The 21,339-nt window shown below is 42.1% G+C and overlaps 1 protein-coding gene across 1 annotated transcript in view; it reads right to left on the bottom strand.

Annotated features, from left to right (window-relative positions):
• MYT1 (myelin transcription factor 1) overlaps window positions 1-20,851 on the bottom strand; it is a 185,792-nt gene extending 164,941 nt beyond the window's left edge. Inside the window, 1 exon segment of the mRNA XM_043987748.1 lies at window positions 20,646-20,851. The gene's annotated coding sequence lies outside the window, so the exon portion shown is untranslated.
• Between the last annotated feature and the right edge of the window lie 488 nt (window positions 20,852-21,339).

Consider the following 21,339-nt stretch of genomic DNA (forward strand, 5'->3'; position numbering starts at 1 on the left):
CAGCATACTCAGGAGGGTCATTTTCTCTCTAGTAGGACCAAAATATCAGTGGCTGTAAAAGGTTAAAAATGGCTTCTCTTTTCTAATGCCTGATATCCATTCATATCCCTCACATGTTCCTCAAGAGCAAAACACATGCCACTTATGGTGGCATTATTTATATGTGTCATTTTCTCAAATATAGTGATTTTTCTTCTTTAAAAGCTCTACACCCCATAGAGAATGCATTTAGCATCAGGGGATTTCTGTTCCTTAGTCTGGTGAATCTAAGGTTAGAGGAATAGGCTTTCCTTCCCAGAACTAGAATGACTCCTGGAAAGGAAGACAAACAAGGCCAGAGAAAAAAGGAAGATTAATGACTCTTTTACTTTCTGGTGGATCATTTTTTCAGTTGAAACTCAAAGAAAGCAAGATGAAGACTTGCTGAGTGAAGAAAAAAGAAATCTGTTTTGGCTGAGTTTAGGTGAAAATAAGAGAGAGATAGAGATAGAAATAAACAGAGACTGAGAGACCTGGGGGTGGGGAGAATGAGAGAGGAGAGTGAGAAAGAAGGGGGTGAGAGAGAAAGAAAGAGACAGAAAGAGAAGAGAGAAAGAGGGGGGAGGGAGAAAGAGAAAGGAAGAGGAGAGGGGGAGGGGAGAGAGAGAGGGAGAGAAGGGGAGTTGGTAATTTTAAAGCTCTGCACATTTTGCCCATTATTTTGCTTCTAATTCAGCATCACTGGTACTTTCTCTATTCAATAAAAGCCAAATGCAAGGCATGTCCCTTAATCTCTCAAACAGCAGCTGAGAAAATAATATAGATGTAACTTCCAGCATCAGACACTTTCTTTTCCATTTATATGCAAATACTGACCTTTCACCCAGGCTGTCTCAAAGAAGTATTTCCTTAAAAATGCAAATAGCATGTTTCAAGCAGTTACTCTGACTGTGTCTTTTTTTTATATTATTATTATTATTTCTTTTAACCAGCACTGCAGAAACAACTGCTAAACCACACCACAGTGATAATTACTTTCTGTACCAAATCACAAGGCTCTTCAAAATCAGTGTGTGCCATCAGTGGTAGCAGGAGAATTCACCCTGCTGGGGAAGGATGGATTTCACAGAAGATGCTGTACGCCAGACCTAAGACCACGGCAGGGGTTACTGGGGTAAATCACCCTGGGAGAATGGAAGGGCCTTGGACTTAGTATTTCAATGTCATATTGGAGAAAATTATGACTCAATAATTTCTGCAGAGCTCCACCACCTGTGTGTATAATATATGCCATAGTGTATTAAAGTCTTAACATATCACACACCAGGCAAGATTTGAGAAATATAGACTGTGTTGACCAATATGTAAAGATATATTTCATTCATCTCACATAGGCTAGGATTAGAAGTATGTTTTATCAGGTTTCAAAAGAGAGCTAGCATGTCTGTAGGATAGTAATATGCCTTTTTGGTTCTGAAAGGGACTCCACTCATTTACCCCCAGCTATACTAGCCAATTGAATCTAGACAAACCCCCTCTGCCATCCTACTTAGCTCTCCAGACCAAACAGGGCAGACAGATCCTTTTTCTGAGGAGCAAGATGGGAGAGTCGGATAAAAGGACATGGGAACTGTCTTCAAATAGTTGAATTATTGTCATGGGGAAGAGACTTTTTTGCTTGTCCCCAAAGGGCAGAACTAGGATCTGGGTGGAAGTTGCAAAGAGGCAGGGTTTTTTTCATAATTTAAGGAGAAATTAGGGGGCAGCTAGGTGGCGCAGTGGATAAAGGACTGGCCCTGGATTCAGAAGGTCCTGAGATCAAATCAGGCCTCAGACACTTGACATTTACTAGCTGTGTGACCTTGGGCAAGTCACTTAACCCTCATTGCCACATCCCACCAAAATTACCATATAATTTAAGGAAAATTGTAGTAGAATTATAGAACCTCAGAACTCAAAGGCCTCAGACATCATCTGGTCCAAATTTGTACTTGAAGAGAAATCTCATTACAACATACTAACATTTGACAAGCTGTGGGTTCCCCATCAGCAGAGGTCTTCAAATGGAGGTTGTTGGGGAAGTTGTCAATAGCATTTGTTCTTTGGGGGGGGCAGGGCTGTACCAGAATGCTTGACAAATAAGGCTAAGGTCCTAGAACAATTTCTGTGCCCACTTATGGAGGATACTGAAGAAAGGATTCACATTTTGGGTAAGAAAGGGGCTGAATAGCCTGAGATTTCTCTCAACTCTTCATTTCCAAAAAAAAGAGAAGGCAGAGTTGGGGAAAGAGAACTTGGGGGTTTGGGGGGGTGGAAATGACACCTGATACAGCACAGTTTCAGGTGGGGAAACATGGCAAAAATAAGCAGCACAGTGACAGTATGAGATGCGTACATGAAGGTTTGAAGATGAGAGGGATAAGCTCAGAACAGACTCAAGACAGTCCTAGAGAAGAGATAATGGCTCCCCAAGTGGATCACCAACCACAAGAAAGCAGATTCGGGCTGAAAGAATGGGTAGAATTAAAAGGAAAAAAAACTGATTTGCCCCATTTGCTGTAAGGTAAATGGAGGAGAAAGGGAAAGAAGAGAGGGTAAGAATGAACCACATTTCCCTTAGATGCCAAAGTATGTGAATTGGAAAAAAAATCTTTTCAATTCTATTTCCCCAAAGTAGATAGGTACATATGTAAAAGAGAATTCGATTCACAAGGATTCAAAGGAAAGTCAACACTTTTCCTAGACAGTTCATCCTGATGAGAATATCTAGGTCCTACTTCCTAAGCAAAAATATACACATGTGGCTGTTAAAGAGTTTGAGCTATGATTTGTTTTGTATACACAGCAGTAAGAAAACCAAAATGAATTTGTAGAAAAACTCGCAATGAGGCCCAAACTTCTCTAAACCATCCTCTGCAGAGTTGCCAAATTGATATTCCTAACACACAGGTTTGACCATGTCATTCTCCCACTCAGCAGTGTTCAGGACTCCCTGTTGCCTTTAGGATAAAATATAAAATTTTCAGTCTATCATTTAAAGTCCTCTGTAACCCAGCTTCCTCCTACCTTTCCAGACATATACTATTCCCTATCCCAAAATCCATGGTCTCAGCAAATTAACCAACTAGCTGTTCCCTGGATTCAACTTACTCAAAAATCACTTCTTTGCATTTATTCCATACATATTTACATATGTACAAATTGTCTCTCCCATTAGAATGTAAGCTCCTTGAGAGTAAAAATTATTTGTTTCATTTTTTGAGGGGGCAGGGCAGGGAATCATTGTGTCCCTAATTCCTAATATAAAGTCTGGCACAGAGTAGGCATTTAATAATGTTTGCTGATTAAATGATTGATTGCCTTCTACCTGGAGAAAGGGATGACAGAAATTTTCATGGAGAAGTAGTACCTGAGCTCAACCTTCAAGAAAAGGAGAGACTTTAATAGGCAGAAGATGGAGGTAAGGGAAACCTACATCTGACATGGGAGAGAGTGAACAAAGTCATATAGAAAGTATGAAGAGTATAATGAAATAAGATTGGAAACCTAAGTTAGAATCAGAAAGTGGGTGATCTTGAAGGCCAAGATTCTATACTCTTTCTTGTTGGCAATAGGGAGTAAATGAATGTTTTTAAGCCAAGGAGTACCATGGTCAGACTTTGCATTAGGAAAATTACTCTGAGCAGTAGAAAGGATAAATAGAAATGGGGGGAAACTGCGGTCAGAAACATCAATTAATCAGCAATAAAAGTCATGGCAGCAGTGTGAGCAGAAAGTCTGGATGGATTTGAGAAATGTTGTGGGTAGAGGATCTACAGAACTTGGTGAATGATTGGACATGGAGAGAGAGAGAGAGAGAGAGAGAGAGAGAGAGAGAGAGAGAGAGAGAGAGAGAGAGAGAGAAATGTGAAGAGTCAAGGATAGTTCTAGATTTGAAGTCTAGTTAAACTGGCTAAGGCTTTGGGGAAAATACTTTGCCTCTTGTTTTATGTGTTTCAGTATTTATTTTTGTTGGTTATTAAGTTGATAATAAAAGCACATTTTTAAGCTGCAGAGAATTCAATATGAGGAATGAAAAAGGTAATTGGATCGAACAGTTAAAGAGGTCACTGGAGACTTAAGAGAGAGAGTATTTTTTAATTGAAGTGATAGGACAGAAGCCACATAGCAAGGGGTTGAGAAATGCTCTAAAAGTTTAATAGTGAAGAGATAAAGAGAATGGAAGCTTAAGTGAATAGCAGGTTAGGAGGAAAGCTTATTAGAGAAGAAGAGAGCTAGACATGATTGCAGGCAGAGGGAAAGGAGCCAAAGGAATAGTAGAAGGGAAAGATGCAAGAAAGAGAAGGAAATGATTAGAGGGGTTGGGATCTAGCTCCAGCTGAGTCCTAGCAAGAAGGAAACAAAAATAAGAAATTTAAAAGCAACTTCAGATGGCATTTGTGCTGGACATCTCCTGTGTCTCAGCTACCTGGGTCCTCTGAAAGTTAGCTGCTTTTTCTTCCTTACGGATTTCAGACTTTTTTGGTGAGCTGTGCAATTCTATTATGCTAAGAAAATATTCTCTCAGGGAATGTGTCCCCTCAACTTCCTGGATCCCTTAGTGTGGCTTTCACCCCATTTCCCTTCCCCATGGAACAGGGATTCTTAATCTTAGGATCCATGACCTTAAAAAAATCTTGATAACTGTATTTCAATATAATTCACTTCCTTTGTAATCCTATGCATTTTAAAATATTGTTCTGAGAAGGGTCCATAGGTTCACCAAACCACCAGAGGTCCATCACACACACACACACACACACACACACACACACATTAAGAACCCCTGCATAGAGGATGAAAAGTAGCCACTTCCTTTTTCTGCCCTTTAGACACATGATCCTAGTTCTAACAGCTATCTAGCTCTGCTGTTCTCTCACTCCCTATCCCAGCCTTCTGTTACCCAAATAGAAGAAAAGAAAATTACTAAAATGAACTCCCAGGAGGTCCTGCTAGGGCAGCCCTCCTCCCAGGCCCTCCAGGAACAGAGAACTGCCTCTTTTAGTCACAAAAGTCATTCTCGTTTTATGAGGGAAAGGAGAGCACCATGCTTTTCTGCATTTCAGTGGTCTGAAGAGGTCATGCCCACAGGACTAAAGGAACGAAGACACTGGTCGTCAGTAGAGTTGTCACAAGCTCCAGGCCTTACCAGGATGTTCCAAGCTCATAAGCTTGTCTTCATGACATACCGTGAAACCTCAACTCTCCTCCTGTTTTGAAAGGAAAGGAGACTAATACCACAGCCCTGGAGCCAAACGCATCTCAGCACTGAGACATTTTAGGAAGTGAGACCTTTCTCCCTCCACCAGGGGTGCTTTTCCTCAGCCCCAGTCGACACTAATCCTTTAAAGAAATAGATAATGTCTGGACAAAAACACTCTATTTCTCTACACCCCATCCCCAGTCACTTTTATTGTCGACTCTTTGTGGCACGGGCAGCAAGCATATCACCCCCACTATCCCCCTCCCTGATCCCCCCAAGTAAATGGCTTTAATTGTCCCCAAGTATTGTTATCCTGCTTTGCCAGAGATGAATCTTCATACCTCCTTCAGAATGCTGAATGACCAATCAGCAGGCTCCTGGGCTCTAAGATGATTTTAGGGGCTCCATTAAGCCTCTATGAATACTTAGAGAAATGTGAGATGATGCATAAAGAATCTTCATTAAAAAGTAGCCTTGACTGAAAAGTCTGTTTTTCAGGTTGTAGTCATACTCAGTAGGGCTGCTAACAACTTTGCTGCTGGGCTCAGTTTATAACTTTAAGAAATAAAGGAGAGGTGAGAAAATAGAACAAAATGAGGAGACTTTGTTAATTTCCTTCTTTGGGGGTATGTCCTCTTTAGCAGTCTACCAACTGGCTTTAAAGAGAAAGAGTTGACACTGAAAATAAAGCTACTTAACATACCTAGTGTGGCACTCAGGTGGCATAGCAAGGCAAACACCCACTGGTAAGTGGGCAGGATGCTTGAGGAACCTAGGCTTCCAGGAGGCACAGCTATCTTTTAAATATACAGACTATATTCACTAGTAGCCTAGTAGACAAGTGATGGCGGCTTATTTGGAAACACCAGATCACTGTCATTGGTTATACACACACAGAGACATATATATGCATATTCACATATAGACACATATATACATATGTATGTATACGTACACATGTGTATGTATATATGTATGTGTACATATATGCTGATAATTATATCTCAATATAATTAATTTCCTATGTAATTCTATGCATTTTATTTTATTCATTTATTCTAAGAAGGGGTCCCCAGTCTTCACCAGACAGTCAGAGATGTCTATAACACAAAGAAGGTTAAAGACCCCTGGTTTAGAAGGACAATAAAAGGAGGGTCTCCTACAGTCAGCATGATGGGTTCCCTCTAGCCACTGGACTTGGCAACTATGAATTGGAAGGAATTAAAACACCCAGGTAGCTCAGCAATACTACAAAGGAAAAAAATAATAGGATTTCTATTTGAATGGACCCTTTGAGACCACCTAACTCATCCGTTCTGTTTTACAGGTGAGTAAACTGAGGCTTGGAGCAGTTAAGCAACTTGCCTAAGGTCACACAACTTGTATAAATAGCTGAAGCAGGATTAGAACCTGGGTCGTTTGATGCTAAACCTTTATGGTGTGTTTTATTTAATGTAATTTAAATGCAAAGTACCTTTTCCTTTGATGCTATTATTTATTCTGACTTCCTAACATGCCAAAGCCTTACCCAAATCTTCTAATGAGTAATCTTCTAACAAGCTCAGGGTTCCATTTTTAATGTAACCATTTTCTATAAACAGAGAATGGAACTGCTGAAGAGAGAGGAGAGAACAGAGAAGCCTTGCCTTGACAAGGAGGAAAGCAAGCTACTTAGCCTGTCATTTTGAAATGCAGCTCAGCTTGTTTTCTGAGCTCCCTGTAGCTGACCTCTGTTCGACACTGGAATGAAATTACAGAGGCAAACCAAGCTCTTGCCCACTGTCTCCCCCACCCTCCAAGTGTGAGTTTGAACCTTCATCTACTCAAGCAATAAAAAGTTGCATGGAAGCAATGATCAGAAAATTCAGGTTAAGAAATATAAAACTTGTCTCCTTTTTAAAAGGAAGAAGAGGAAATAATAATCCCAGAAACAGATAACAAAACATCCCTCTCTTCTTAGGGCAGAGGGGCAGGGAACCACCAAGACAGAATGCTGAATTCATCGTCAGAAGCAGTTAAAGTGTTTTTGCTCTCTTGTTTTTCTTTGCTACAGTGGAGAATTTATTCTGGAAGTAGTGATTTCCAGAAATGGTTGATACAAAAACAAAAGGGAAAAAACCCAAAAGGCATTGATACAATGTCTTTTAAAAAAATAAAAGGGCAACAGACCAAACCTTCAGTTTAAAGCCTTTGTAATCTGGTTCCTTCCTACCTTTCCTATTTTCTTACAATTTACTCAATTCACTACCCACGCCCCATGACCACCACACAAAGAAGTGATGTCACCGGCCTCTTTGCTCTTCCTTGCACAAGGTGCTCTTTCTCCTGACCCAGGGCACTCGCTGTGCCCCATATCTGGAACTCCTTCCTCATCTCCATCTCCTAGCCTCCCAGGTTTCCTCGAAGTTCCAGCTAACATCCAACTTCTGTTAAAAACAACTTTTCCTAGTCCTTCTTAATCCTAGTGCCTTCCCTCTGAGATTATCCAGTTTCTCCTGTATGCATTTTATTTGTATATTGTTATTTGTATGTTGTCTCCCCCACCCCCACCCCCTTAGATTGTAAACTCTTTGAGGGCATGGACTGGTGCTGCCTTTCCTTATCTCCCCGGTGGTTAGCACAGTTCTGGGAACATAGCAGATATTTAATAAATGCTTGCGGGCTTGACTCAATATTTGTTGAGTTGAATGGCATAGACTGACACTGATCAAATGCTTAGGCTGACTGTTCAACTCTGATTTCTTTTCCTTGTATGAAAAGAGACTAAATTATTTTTTTAGAAACCTCATAAGAATCCCCTTTCTCTGAATGCTCTCTCCCTCCTCGAAGTTTTCTAGAACACTTTCTCTAGCTCTCTCCACTGCCCCAACCTTGCCTTGCCTCCCATGGTCTATTTATCAGTATGTCATTTATTTCCAGGAGAGTGTAAGCTTTCTGAAGGCAAGAACCCTATTATTCTTCATCTTCAAATTGAATAAAACTAAACTTTTCTCAACCCAGTCATCTGGGCCATTTCTCTCTCCAGTTCATGATTTCTGAGCTCATTTTAGATTTGGAATCCTCAATCATTACCACCTATCCAGCATTTAACATGACAAAAAGACCAGACCTTCACAGTTAGAAAGAAATACACTTCCCAGAAAAGCACCAAGATTATAGGTTTCTTTAGCAATCTTGCACATATTTTCACTTATTACTGGGTCTATTCATCACTTGTGACTTTGGCCCTTTTCACTAGAGCAAGCCTTTGTTTCTAACAGATAATACTATTCTACTTTCCAAACCCCTCATGTGGGAAAACCAGATGGGTGCTTTTATTCCCATTTTCCAGACGAGGAGACTCAAGCCCAAAGAAAGAATGAGTGTAATTGCAATAGGTCCCTCACTAATTTATAGTCCCCATTTTGACCCAAAGGCTATTTTGGTAAATGAAGAATGTGTGAGCAATTGCAAAACTCCATGTGCAAATTGGATGATTAACCAACTAACCACTCAATTAGCAGGTGCAACTTAGTAATTGAGCAGGCAATTTTGTCTTGCATACGCAGTTAATTATAGGAGCCAAAGTTGTACCACTCGCAAATCTGGAGGCCCAGTGAGACCCCTGCAAAATCTTGCCCTCAGAGACCTCGCCAGAAGAGCAAGTCACCTCTGAAGGCTGGATGCAGATTGCACATCGCGAATCTCAATTCTCTTACCACAATTCAGACCGCATTTCCTCTCAAGGACACGAATGAATTAAGAACAGTTTTTTTAAACTTCCTTCAAAATCTGTACTTGCATGTTCAATGTGGTCATAAGGGTGGCTGGGATGATTTAATTTTATGATGTCTAGACAGGGGATTTGATGACACATGGAGCTAAAGGACATTCTGGATGTTTTGGAAAGGTTGGTGTGACTTGTGTTTGGGAAAGCAAAATATGAAATTTGATTTTTGTTACAAGATTATAATGAAAGTAACCATTGGACCATAGAGAGAGAGCTGGAAGAACCTCGGAGTGCCCTCAGAGTGTCCAATTCTCTCACTTTAGACATGAAAATGAGGGGCATGGGTAGTTACATGCCTTACTTAAGGTCACCCTGTAAATGTCACAGGTAGAATTTAAATCTCGACAGGTCTTTCAACTACAGAAACAAAGCTCTTTCCAATTGATTGGGAGAAAAAATATACAAAGAACAAGGCTAGGGAATTTTACATTTATCTCTCTATCTGGTTAAGTTTGGGAAAATAGATGAAAAACTGAAGCTGGGAAATGTCAAAAGATTTGCTATCGCTATCAAAAAGGTGACATGGCCTGTCCGAATAACAAAAAAAGATTCAAGCCTCTGGAGTTCTTAATCTGGGGTCTGTGAATTTGCTTTTAAAAATACTTTCATAACCAATTGCCAATTGATTTTCTTTGCAATGTTATGTATTTTATGAATTTGAAAACATTATTCTGAAAAGGGGTCTATAGGATTCACCAGATTTCCAGAGCATAACACACACAAAAAAGGTTAAGAACACCTGGCCTAGGCCCTTAGGACATATAAATAATTTTTTTTCTATTTTTATTTAAGCAGCTTGGTCTAGGAGCTTTCTTGGTTTTTATTTCCATATCTGGGTTACCAAAATCTTGTGAAAACTCCTGTAGGATCAATATTCCCAGCCTATTGGACAACCTTTATTTATTTAACAAGCAGAGGCCCTAGGTCAGGTGAGGTATCACTTGTGCTGAAAATAGGCAGTACCATCTGTTTTAGGCCACTGAAGGCAGGTGGAGAGAGTGTGGCTGCTGGAACTCAGTTTTCTTTCCAGGACTTAAATAGACCTTGTAGGTGTTAAAACATAAGTGTTTTGACAAGACAACTCAGCAAACTTCACATGGAAATCACAGGGGTGGCAAGCCTGTATGGGAGTCCTTTAAAGTCAAAATGTTAACTTGAGATCCTACCATGGTCAATAATAATTGAACCAGCAAGTGTCTTGGTCCTAAATACCATATCTGGAAACCCTATAAACCCCAGGCAAGATGACTAATCTCTAAAGGAGTCTGAAATTAATTTCAGCTAAAGATGATCCACCTCTTCTAAGACAGAGGAAGGCACCTAAGAAAACAAGATAGGAGCCTGCCCCCCTCTCATTCTTTCTCTCTCTCCCTTGTTTCAAAGAAAACAAGTTTTTTCCCAGGGCCACCTTTGCTAAGAACCAGTCTTTGACTTCCATTTGGTGAGAGTAACTGAATTGCCTGATGGGTGACTATGATTAGGAGAAAGAGGGCAGAGACAGGAAGATGGTGCATCTGCCCCGACCCCCCCCCCCCCCAGCTCAATTTAATTGGAGTCCCAAAGAAGCTGAAGCAGCAGTACTGTTCCTCTGGCTGCACCTCACACCTGAACATCAATTCCCATTCATTTCTTAGGTAACAAAATAAGGGAGGAACAAAAGGTCACAGATTGCTTATGCTGGGAGCCCTCCTACTAATGTTTAAGACAATCCAAGTTGGGCAGCCAGGCATGAAGTATGGGCATGCCAGTTTTGCAGCACTGGGTAAGAAAGGTTCTGAGGCCAGGATTCATCAGCCTGCTAGCACCATATGGTCTGCCCCTCCCTACTGACTCTCCTTCCCACCAGGACTTGAAAGTGGACAAGCCCTCCTTAACATTTTACCCAGCCAGCATAAAGAGAATACTGAGCTTCCTGCAGCAGCAGCTATATAGGTGATTCCTAGTGCTATGGAGAGATTGTAGAATAATAGAGAGTTGGAAGGGATCTCTGAAGCCATTTCGTCTGAGCTCTTTATTTTACAGATAAGGAAACGGAAGCTAATGGAGATTAAGTGACTTGCCCAAGGTCACACAAAAAGAGAACATCTGAAGTGGAATTTGAATTCTAACTCCATAACCAGTGCTCTTTCCATTATATCACACTATCTCCTCTTCTTCCAACTTAATGGAATTTGTGGACTTAACCTTCTGCTCTAGCACTTAGCACATGCCTGACACATAGTAGGCACTTTGAAAAATGCTTCCTGTTGCTATACCCACTCTCACCCTCAAGTGGTGGCTTATTCTTTGGAATTTAAACAATATTTTGGATTTAAGCAGTTTATAAAATAACCTTAATTCTGACATCATCCCTAATAGAACATGGGTTTTACAAACCTACTAGGTTTTTTTTTTGTTTTTTTTTTTTAGACAATGGGGGTTAAGTGACTTGCCCATGGTCACACAGCTAGTAAGTGTCAAGTGTCTGAGGCCGGATTTGAACTCAGGTACTCCTGAATCTTGGGCCAGTGCTTTAACCACTGCGCCATCTAGCTGCCCCTAAACCTACTAGTTTTTGTTCTTTCTTGTTGTTGTTTGGTAATTTTAGTTGTTTCCTACTCTTTGTGACCCCATTTGGGGTTTTCTTGGCAATGATACTGGAATGGTTTGGCATTTCCTTTTCTAGCTCATTTAAAGAGGCAAACAAGGTTAAGTGCTTTGCCCAATGTCACACAGTTAGAAAGTAGCTGAGGCTGAATTTGGACTCAGGTCTTCATGACTCCAGGCCTGGTGCTCTATCCACTGTACCGCCTAGCTGCCCCAACCTACTCTTTATTCTCTCTCTCTCTCTCATGCTATATATACAGACACATACATACATGTATACATGCACATCCATATACACATATATTTTTGTTGAATGTAAATATGTTCAAAAATGTCTCACTTGACACTTTTGGGTAGAAGGGAAAAGATGTGTGAAAGTTACCCAACTTTGAAAGAATTAAAAACTCTGATCAATACAATGGAAGCAACTGTAATTCCAGAGGATTTATACTAAAGAATGCTGTTCATCTCCAGATAGAGGTTATAGACTCAATGCCAGGCTGAAGCATTTCATTTCTTTTCTCTTCTTTCCTAACATGGTTAATGAGGGAATTTGTTTTGTTTAACTATACATATTTCTAACAGGTTTTGTTTTTCTTGCTTTCTCAATGGGCAGGGGAGGGAAAGGTGGGAGGAAAAGAATTTGGAATTTCAAACAAAATGAAATTGAATTTTTAATTTTTTAAAAAAGAATGTTACATATAGATAAAAAGGCACGTGAAAGCTACACATAAGTTCCTGTTTAACAGCCTGAGCTGCCATAGCCAAGTTTCTGATGGATGTCATCCCAGGGCTCTGGTGATATCTGTGCTGGTGAGGATAGAAACCAGGTCACAAATGTCTAATACTTTGTTTTAAAAAGTCTTCAACATCTTTAAAGAGTTGCACTAATCCCAATGGTGACAGATGCACTAGGCAGCCTTGCTTGGGGTAGATTAAAATTCTGTCTCTGATTTGCTCTTTTGGCCCATCTGATTAAAATAACATTGCATTTTCTTCCTGTGCTAACTTAGACATGAAAAAGGAAGGTGAAGATGAAACAGCCAGTGAAGGCCCTATACTTACCTCTCCTTCACACAAAAAAATGAGAGAAAGGGGGGGGCAGCAGTGTGAGGTAGATACCTGGGTTATCTCTAAAGCTGCTGGAGAGAAAAAATAAAGACCTTTTCAAACTGGATTTTGCACTTGAAAGTGTTTATTAATCTATTCTCTATGAAGCAAGGAGTTCAATGGAAGCATAAGATCAAAGGCATTTTAATTTAGGTGAAAATGCTTTCCCCAACATTTTTATTGTGAGATTTAAAAAATTGATGTTTAGGAAATTCAACTTTTTGTTAAAGAAGGGATATGTGCCCAGATGCTAGAGAAGCTTTAGCAATACTTTTCCAAAGCTACCCTTTCAACTCCCCCAATCAGCTCCAATCCTGTAAAGATTTCTTTGTCAAATAATACTACTAACTTCTGTCCTATGCAGCTAGGCAATGCATTGCTCTAGGCCTGGAGTCAGAACAGCTTGAATTCAAATCTAGCCTCAGACATTTACTAGGTGTGTAATCCTGGGCAAATCACTTAACCTCTCTTTGCCTCAGTCCCCTCAACTATAAAATGGGGATAACAATAGCAAAGCTAGCATTGGTGTAAGAACCAAATGATATAATATTTATAAAGTGCACAGCACAGTATCTGGCATATAGTTGGTGCTCAATAAATGCTTGTTCCCCTTCCCCACTCCCTTACCCCTCTTCAGCAGGATGGTGACCTCACCTAACTTGGCTAGATCTTATATTTAGACCTGGAAGGGAATCACAGAGATCATCCAGTCCAGGAAAACATGACATCAATTGGCTTGCTGATGCTCCCAAAAGTAAGTAGCTAAGTATAAAAGACAGGAATTGAACCCAAGTCCTCTGAATCTAAAGCCATCATTCTTTCCATCTCCAGGGAAAGGGGATTGTTTCATTCTTGTCTCTGCATCCCCAGTGATCAGTACAGGGCTTTCCACCTAATTGGTGGCTAGTGAATGTTGGTTTCAATAGAATATTCATGTAATCCTGGAAAGATTGAGCTCTTTGGTGGTGGTAGACCCATATTCTATTAACCTAAACAACCAGTTATTCTCTGAAGGATCCCAAGCCGGATAACACCATCTAGCTCAGTGTTTAAAGTAAGAGGAGGGATAAGTGAAGTACCTAAAAACCTCTAAAGTCAACAAAAAGAGAGGCATATGGCATTAGGGGGTGGTAGAAATCTAGAAAGGTTTAAGGGAGGAGATGATGTGGGATCTGAACCTTGAAGGATAGGAAAGATTTCGATCTGCATGGATGGGGGCTGAAGGGATGGGGAGGGAAAAGCATCCCAACTATTGATAACAATTCAACATGCATTTCTACTATGCCAATGCATTGTGTTTGGCACTGAGGAGATAAGACAAAATTAAAACCAGCTCCTTCCCTCAAGCAACTTACATTCTTCCAAATCATGAACCAAGAAATAGAAAATTCCAGTGTGTTGGGGGACAAAGCACTTAAGGCTTTCCATGATTTAGTCCATACTCACCTTTTCAGTAAAGAAGCATTTCTTAAGTGCTGACTCTGTCCCAGACACCATTCTAAAGGTGGGTGATAGAATGAAAGGCAAATCTCAGGAACTGCTCTCAAAGACCTCACAGTGTAGGAAACTGGTAGGGAAGCAATGGGAGATGACTGCTAAAGGTAGGTATGGACTAAATCATGGCAAGCCTTAAGTGCTTTGTGCTTTATTCAAACAAAATGCCCAGTCGTTACACTTCCAAGGAAACCTGGCCATTCTAGAGGTTCTAGAAAGAAAGATAAATTAGCTAGACCTGCTTAGACATGGATGAAACAGGGCTGATAGCCAGACCCCTGAGCAGAGATCCTCAAGCCAGCCTCCCACATTAAGTCTACCAGGTCTTGGTGCTCCCAAGAATCAGAGCCCTCTCAAGCAGCATTACTGTCTACACACACTCCATCTCTGAAGCCAGCTGACTTCCCTATGCTGGTGAGAACATTCAAGAGGAATGGAATCAAGCCACACAGCAATGACTGATTTCAGTCTTTCTGGGAAACAAGGCATTTTTAGGACTGAGTTAACTCCTGATGATGCTTTTTCCCACACACCGTTTTCCTGTAAATGTAAGTTACATAATTTCCCTTAAACTTACATCTTAAGAACCACATTTCTGGTTTATTCATGAGGGATGTGTAGGTCCTCCCTCAGGTAACAACCCCTGCAACAACTCGCAGCAAGGAGGCGCTGGTCACCCGATGGAGGTAAGGGAAAGGAAAAGCAGGGGGAAAGGGAGGGACCCTGGAAAAGAAGAGAAAGGAGCATCGAAGAAAGTTGCAGTATATATTCTCTCAAACCAAAAACTTTTAAATGACACAATCCTAGTTAACAAATAACTCACATCTCTATTCTGCTTAAAGGTTCACAAACCACTTTTCTCACAACGATCCTGTGAGATAGATCCTCCCATTTTACAAATGAGGAAACTGAGGTTCAGAGAGGCCAAGTAACTTGTCCAGGATCACACCGCTGGTCAATAGCAGAATCGAGATCCGAGTCCAGTTTCCTTCACTTCCGATATAGACTCTTTGAACGACACCGGGAGAGCTCTTTAATTGAGCTTTTGCACTGCGGCCCCTTCTCCCTTCCCCGTGCCCCATCTTAAGACCCATTCTAAGGAAGGGAGAACAGAAAACCAGAACAGGTTCAGAAAATCCCAGGATCATCCTTGGAGACAGATCAGGGGACAGCAACCCGGCAGACAGAGGGTTAGTATTTCAAGAAGCAGGAGAAAATGGCCGTCCCACAGGGTCTCAGCAGATCCCGATCCGGTGACGGCAAGAATAACTGTGGGACTGCCTTGCCCCTTTTCTGGGGCCAGAATGCAGTCCACCAAGAGCCTCCCCTCCGGTTTGAGCAAGTGGAGCCATGCTCCCCCTGGGGGTGAGGGAAGCGGAAATGGGGTTGCTGGAAGGAGAGATGAGGGCACGCCGCTCCCCATCCCCATACAAAGAACCTCCGCGGGACCTCAGGTCCCACCCACAGACCCAAGTCCCAGGGATTAGTGTCCCAGTGTCCCCTCCTCTCCCTCCACTTCGCGCCGCTCTAATCTCTGCGCCGCCCCCAAATTGGGAAGCTAATCTTGAGGAGCCGACGGTAAGTAGCCCGAGAGCAGTTTGTTCTTGTCAGGATTCATTATGCGCTCCCCATGCTCCTCTTTCCTAGGGCTTGTGGCCCTAGGTCTAATTATCTGACACCCCCCCCCCCCAATAGTGCGGTCGGTTCAGAAACTTCCGTCCTCTAACTGCTCCTTTCGGGGCTCAGGGACGGTTCTGTGCTGCGCCTTCCAAAGGGGGCTTTCCCGTCCACGTCACGAAGCTGAGCTGTGGAGTTAGTCCCGGTCCCGTTCTCCCACCCCAACCCCAACCCTCCAACTGCATTCCTGCCCTAAGAGCTGGGTCCTAAGTGACCAGCTGTTTGACTCTCTGGAATAATGACTTCCTTCGGCTCCGAGCTAGAAGTCACCTGGTCCTGCCTGTCCCCCACTCCACCCCTCCTGCTCCAGCCTCGGTGATTAGCCATGTAAATCAGCATTTCACAAACTCATTAAGCGAAGCTATAAAGCCCAGCCATGAATACATAAAGTAAAATGGGGGAGTGCGGAAGGAAGGGAAATGAAGAGAAGAGGATGGGGACCCTAGGCACGAGAGAGTGACTGAAAAGCTCTTGCTGTCGGAACCAATGTCAACTTGACAAGAAATTGTGACTCCCTGCAAACACACAGAGGCTCCAAGGTGAATCGGAGCTCCTGACTTCAGCAGCATGTGACCAAAAAAAAAAAATCGCAGCATTGGAAGGAACCTCAGGAATCCCCTTTGCAATGTCTAGGCAAGTAGTTAACTTGAAAATGTCCCAGAGACCGGGAACTCACTACCTCTCTAGGCAACCCAATCTACTTTGTGTTGGTTCTAATTATTAGGAAGGTCTCTCCCCCCACCCCCAATCATTGGCAGCTCAAGCTGCCTTTCAGCGACTCCCTCCCCTTTACTCCTAGTTGCATCCTCGGGCTAACCAGAATAAGTCTTTCTACTCTTACACATGACTACCCTTTAAATATTTGAAGGTAACTATCACATTTTCACTTCTAAATACCTCCCCCACCCTAGGTTGTTTTTTTTTAATTAAATCAATTATTTTATGGCATAGTTTTGCGTTCCATTACCTTCCTGGTCACCCTTATTGGACTAGCTAATGCCTAACTATGGTTGCATTTGTCTCATCTAACAAAATAGAACATGTCCTGAGGCAGGTCAGGGAAGAATAAGAAGGTAACTAGCACTAAGAAGGAGCTGGGCAGGGCAAAGATCAGTGCTTGGATAAAATACCTTGATTTCACAGAGTTTGGCCACCTATCTAGCTGTAGAGGAAATGGGTATTTGGGATACTGGTGTTGCATCTAGGTCTATAATAGAATCCAGGAGGTAGGCCTAAGTGAGGAAGGTTACCAGGTGTCTACTGCCCAGATAGGAGTGGAAATTCCCCTTAGAATAGCTGGTGAAAATGCTTCTACGCTCCCATTAATGCAAGTATATTTTTGATGATTGGACAAATCCTTTAGCCCAGCTTCCTCCCCTGAAGGTATTTCCTGCAGGTCATTCAGAGGTGGTCAGATGGTAGCTAAAAACAGCTGAGGTTCCAGTAACTAGTTGGTTAGAAATTCTGTACATGTAGCAATTCTGGTGTCTCTAGAACCCTGGCCCCTGACACCCTGACCAGGTTCACCAGGAAAGCAGATCCTCTTGCCCCTAAGTCATGGGAAATCTCACATAGCACCAGCCATGGAGTCCCCCCAGATGTAACATCTAACTAAAAAAAAAAAAAAAGCTCTTTCACTTCAAGACAGGAACCCTTTTGAATCTGACCACAGCAAGGGAACCAAGAATTCTTGAGGTTTCCAGACTTGGAGAGACCTCTTTGTGATTCTTCTCAAACTTTTGTGGTTCCCACTTGGCCCCTTCATCCCAGAAAGGTGTCTGCTATAGAAACTGCCATTAGCAGGGCTCTAAACAGGTCAGGGTCTGAATGTTCTCTCCTCAGAATTCAGGATAGCCCCAAGGAAGGCTATGCAAGTCACAAAAGAAATAAGGGCACTAGCAGTCAGCTGAGAACTGAAGTGACCACCCAAAAATCACAGGACTTAATACTAACTATAAGGGATCTGAAACAGAACAAAGCAGCTAGATAGCACATTGGGTAGAGTGTTGGGTCTGGAGTAAAAAAGACCTGAGTTCAAATCTGGTCTCAGGAACTTTCTGTGTGACCCTGGCCAAGTTACTTAACTTCTCTTTACCTCAGTTTCCTTATCTGTAAAATGAGGATAACAATAACACCTACCTCCCAGGTTTGTTGTGAGGATCGAATGAGATATTAGTTGTAAAGCATTTAGCACAGTGCCTGGCATAGAGTAGGCACTGGACTAATGAGAAGCCTTACCTCATTCTACTCTTTTATCAACTGAACATAAACTATTCCTCCCTCTCCTCCTTCTGGTCCTGCCCTGTCCCATTTACTTGTCTTTATTCATGCTCCCAGCAGTACTGGAAATAGAATCTTCCCAACCCACATCTCCATTTGAAATGCTTCTACCACAGAAGCCACCTCTTCCATGAAGCCTTCCTAGACACCTAGCCAGCCAGCCCAGAGATGAAATTGATCTTACCCCTTTTCACATTTCTCATAGCACTTTCCTAGAGACTCCTCAATTGTGTTTATCACATGCTATCTTAATAGTGAAGTTCTTTACATATATACATATATGTGTATATATGTATGTATATGTGTATACACACACATATGTAAAACTCCAGTAGACTGTAAGCTCCTTGAGGTCAGAAATTGTATCATTTTTCACATGTGTGTGCCCAGCACATGGCCTCACACTTAGTAAATGTTTGTTGAATTGTTGTTGAAAGAAATATCTGTTTAATGCCATCTTCTCTTTCTTTCCAAACAAAGTATTCTTAGTCACAATCCCTGCTGCCCAGGGAACAATAAACACAACATAACTGGACAAAGGAGACTTCGTCGTGCCTGCCTTCCTTTCCATAACAGTGAAATAGACAAATCATCGTCTGAAGCTGAGATCCCTGTATTCCTGCTCTTTTGTTTGCCATTAATTAAAGTGGCCATATGGAAGAAGCTGATAATGGCAGCTGAGGAGCCAATGAGGGAGGGAATGGGGACTGTGAGGAGCCCGTGGCTGAAGTGGCTTCTGCCGGCAGCTCAGAGTAAAGGGTATCCTGACAGAGTTCAGGCAACAATAGATGGGAGAGTGAGCATAGCCCCAGTCTGTGTGTCTGTGTCCTCTGGCACTATGGGCTGCCACAAGTTCTATCTGAACACCTCAGAAATGGCCGGCTGTCCTATACAAGACAGAGGCAAGAGGAAAGTAAGAGGCAGCCAGAACATTTCTGCCCACAGACCCAAAAGAAGGTTGTAGTCACAACAAAAAAGGATTTGCTTCATTCTACAAAAAGGAAAAGTCAAAAGGGCATTTCCTAGTGACTCTCCTGGCTGAGCGCTTTACTCAGCTTGGCTAAGCACAGACAGCCTAAGCATTTCCCAAGGTTTGTTTTCAGTACATTGCGATTGGCTCCTTTGTTTACTCAGACCACTCACAACGACAGAGAGTAACTGAGGTTTCTCTCTCTCTCTCTCTCTCTCTCTCTCTCTCTCTCTCTCTCTCTCTCTCTCTCTCTCACACACACACACACACACACACACACACACACACACACACACACACACACATCAGGGCAAAATTATTCATATCTTTCTTCCAAAAGGAAAATCATGTTGATGATGAAGGTGGTAACAATGATACAAATGATCATTATGATAATACTGTGGTCAAGCAGACTACCCTGGAACTGAACCCACAATTCAGCTAACATTTCAACTGAACTTACTAGGCATTTTTGTCTCCAGAAATTGAATTCCCAACTTTACTTTTCTTGGTCAAGCCAAGGTAATTAGTAGTAGTGCCATGCAGAATAGTGAAATCCTAAATGTGATAAAGAAAACGCTAGAATATCCTTCCTGCCATCAACATGGGCAGGTTTGCAATGACAAATAGCTCTGACCCAGGGGGGAGAAAGACGCACTTTCTTGTCCTTTTCTGTGTTCATGAAAAGGAAAGCAAATTTAACCCAAGGAGGCAGCATCCCTAAGTCTCTCATCCCAGAGAACAGCAAACTAGGGGAAGTCATGTAGCTCAAAACTCAACTTTGAGAAAAACCTAGTTTTTAGTTTTTAAAAGAGAAAAACTACTTGTCTTTTCCCATTTATTCACAACAATTCCTATAAATAACCCCATTTATGATAGATTGCCTGAAAGGAAAACCTGAGCAGTGTTCCGTTAGGTGTTCTGTGCACCGCCAGCACCCCCACCATAGATTTCTTAAAGCCCTCTGTTAGGATTTTAGAAATAGGCAACCAAGAGATCAAAAGCTTACTGCGATCACCACTGTTCAGTACCTTGGACTGGAAGTTACCATATGAGATATTCCAGGGAGACAAACTGTGAATCTTGTTTTTCCCTTGCTTCAGAGAGATCTTCTGTTCAAAGGAGTAGGGTTTCCTCCAGATAGAGAGCCACCAAATCCTGTGGCTACAGACATAATATTTGCTGTTCTTCCAGAAATATTCAGAAAGTTTCTTGGCTGGATACAAGGCTTCCCCCCCTGTTAAATGTATTTTCTGTCAGATGCATAACATATCTACTAGAATCTCAGAGGGGGGGGGGAAGAGGAAGGGAGAAAGAGGAGGAAAAAAACCCACACAGACCCAGGAAGAAGAAACAAATCCCTCAGTTCTCCAATGCAATTAAAAGATTCAACCCCTAGACCTGCTCTTCCTGCAAAGAAAGCCTTCATCTGACAAATTAACTGTGTTCTCGGAAGCCCTTTTCCTGATCAGTCTAAGGTGAAAGCTCCAGCCTTAGATATCTGCCTTTGTCAGCGAAAGAACATAATATTGACTTACCTTTCCCCACAGCTATTGTCTTTCCCCTTTCAAAATGACATCACGGAAAGCAATCATGAAATTTACATGGGGGGCTGGGTGGATGGAGGTGGGGGGAGGAGTTGGAGGGCAGCCACTTCGCTTACACCAGTCACATGCGAGCAAGATTGTTTGTTGGTTTCAATTAAATATCTGCTCCCCCTCAGTGTGTGAACTCCTAAGCCTGCTAAAGGGGATGTCTCATTTACTTAATGACCGCTCTCATTAAAGGGAACGGCACAGGGCTGGCGGAGGCGGCCTTTGTAAATACACTACCCATGAACCCTTGGGGTTGCAATATATCTGTTTACTCTCCGAGGTGAAATAAATTTACAGTATAGCATCAAAAAGATGGATCTGCTGACTTGGGGAGCGAGGGGAGTATCGAGGCCTCATAAGAGGCTCAGCCCCTGTCTTCTGAGAACAAGTCAACAGAAGGCGACTGCATTTACCCATGCAGATTCATAATTAATATGCAAAATGATCAGAGGTTCTTTCATGCAAAATACACAAAAGGGCAGAGTGTGTTACAACTGCCATCCTCAACCCCCTCTGTCTTCTCTCCCAGTGGTACAGTCCAATAATTCCTAATAGCAGCAACCCGGGAATGACAGATGCCCTAGGTTAGCGTAGCTGCAGCGAAAGTACTTTACAATATTTATTGGTGGTTAGGAAT

This window comes from Dromiciops gliroides, chromosome 2 (genome assembly GCF_019393635.1).
Source record: "Dromiciops gliroides isolate mDroGli1 chromosome 2, mDroGli1.pri, whole genome shotgun sequence".
NCBI lineage: Eukaryota > Metazoa > Chordata > Mammalia > Microbiotheria > Microbiotheriidae > Dromiciops > Dromiciops gliroides.